The sequence below is a fragment of the Eriocheir sinensis genome, chromosome 43, assembly GCF_024679095.1.
Source record: "Eriocheir sinensis breed Jianghai 21 chromosome 43, ASM2467909v1, whole genome shotgun sequence".
NCBI classification, from domain to species: domain Eukaryota; kingdom Metazoa; phylum Arthropoda; class Malacostraca; order Decapoda; family Varunidae; genus Eriocheir; species Eriocheir sinensis.
Genome location: NC_066551.1, coordinates 15035530 through 15037857, shown reverse-complemented (window position 1 = coordinate 15037857; position 2328 = coordinate 15035530). Strand labels below are relative to the sequence as shown.

Here is a 2328-nt window from a genome sequence, read left to right as displayed (position 1 = left end):
GGACTGGAAGTGGGGGTTGGGGGGTCATGGGGTTACGGAAGTGGGGGTACTGGAAGTGGGGTTGGGGGGTTACGGAAGAGGGGGCATCTGGACCCCCCCCCCATCTCTTTTACCTTTTCACCATCCTCACCCCCCCCACCCCCCCCTCACCCCCTCTCGGACTAGCGTACGGAAGCGAGAGGGTGACGGGAGTAGGGGTGCCCAGCAGGGCGGGGGGGGGGGGTCGGGAGAAGGGGGGCTTGAAGGGGTAAGTTAAGATCTTGGACCCTCGAATGACCACGAGAGGGGGGGGGGGGGGTCAGCGGAGGGTACTTGAAGAGTTAAGATAAAATCGTGAGCTCGAGTGACCACAAGATTATAATCACAGAAAAAGGTTAAAGACATTAGGTTAATGACCAGGCTGGAATACGTCACGCGCACCTGTTCCCGGTGTCTTATCTATCTTCCCATAGGCGCGCATACACACACACACACACACACACACACACACACACACACACACGCACACACACACACACACACTCACGCACACACACACACACACACACACACACACACACACACACACACACACAAGTTAAGATCGAGATCTCGAGTGACCCCAAGATTACAATCACGGAAAAAGGTTAAAGACATTAGGTTAATGACCAGGCTGGAATGTGCCCCGCGCACCTGTTTCCGGCGTCTTATCTTTCCCTTCTTCCCACTGACGCGCATACACACACACACACACACACACACACACACACACACACGCTCACACATCTGGCCATACGAGATAAAATCGCGGAAAAAATGGATCGATGACATCTCCATGTATCTGAGGCCACGCCTATTGAAGTCTTAATGATTCAAGTCATTACAATAAACCTCAGGTTATTAAGGACTGACCCGAGGAACACACATGCTTGCGCGCACACGCACATACACACACACACACACACACACACACACACACACACACACACACACACACACACACACACACACACACACACACACACACACACACACACACACACACATCTGTTCATGCGAGATAAAAATCACGGAAAAAAATGTTTGATGACACCTCCATGTATCTGAGGCCACGCCTTCTGGTCTTCGGAAGCCTTAATGATTCAAGTCATTACAATAAACCTCGGGTCATTAAGGACTGACCTGAGGAACACACACACACACACACACACACACACACACACACACACACACACACACACACATGTACAAACGAACACACAATGTCGAAGGGTATTTATGGACGTCAAGCCAACGAGCACTTCACAGGCTCTCAAGGCGGTCTCGGGTCAAGAGGTCTCCTGTTCTTGTTTCCCGTAAACATGATGCACCCTGTACACCCCTGTATCAAATGTTCATGGTGTAATAATTACTTCCGTTGTCCGCACTCGCAGCTCATAGGGCGGCCTGCCTTCCAGAGGGCCTTGGGACTGGATCGAAAGATATATCTACTAGAAACAATGGTAAGTACTTAAATGTTTGCGTTACTTTATATGATTGTCATAAAAACAGTAGCAGATGTGGATGACGGGAGGGAGGTAGAGAGCTGGGCAGCATGGTCAATATCGACTTTAGTCTTTCTATCTTTTTTCAGAAGAGACGTCGTCGACTAGCTCTGATCGATCAGATGTCGGTTTCTCTCAACCAGACCCCAGCGATATTGGAAGTTGTTCTCCACGGGCGGGTCTCAGCGACGAAGCCAGTCAAAACCAAAGGTAGGTCAAAACCTAATATCTTCTGAAATGCAATATTGTTAAAATGTGTTTTACAAGAGACACATTTTCCATATTGTATTTTAAGTGTCACAGTAAAATATGTGCGGGATAGAGGGGTTCAAAAAATTTCATTTGTGTTTCGTATTCCTTAAGGACTATCTCCGAAGAAGGCGGGTCTGGTAGGCTCAGCCATTGGCCCTCCTCTTCAGCGATCGGTAGTGGACGAAAACGAAAACAAGCGAATACAGGAACAAACGGTAAGTTTCTACGTTTTTTATTGCGCACACGTCTGTTCTAAGGAAAAAAATTGTAATTTCACTATTTCTCTCTAATATTATTTTACCTTTCTTCAGACACCTGCAGGAAAAAGCAAGCCCGTCGAGGGATTCTCCCATCCAAACAGTTCTCCACAGCCAGGACCCAGCGGTTATAACCCGGGACGGCCGACAACAACACCCTCACCAACACCAGGTGAAATAAGCCAACATTTCAACGGGGCCTTAACAACGATCGACGTGCCCGTCCCACCGGCAGACAACGGCGACATTGCATCATATTTCAACAACAACACTGGCTGTCTTCGCGAGGCAGTAGA

General features: G+C 48.7%; 1 long non-coding RNA gene across 1 annotated transcript; it reads left to right on the top strand.

Moving 5' to 3' along the window:
* Positions 1-1549: 1549 nt before the first annotated feature.
* On the top strand, positions 1550-2114 carry LOC126980222 (uncharacterized). The gene is made up of 3 exons (XR_007732978.1): positions 1550-1733; positions 1887-1990; positions 2087-2114. It is a non-coding gene; the product is annotated as an uncharacterized LOC126980222 (long non-coding RNA).
* The last annotated feature ends 214 nt before the right edge of the window (positions 2115-2328 follow it).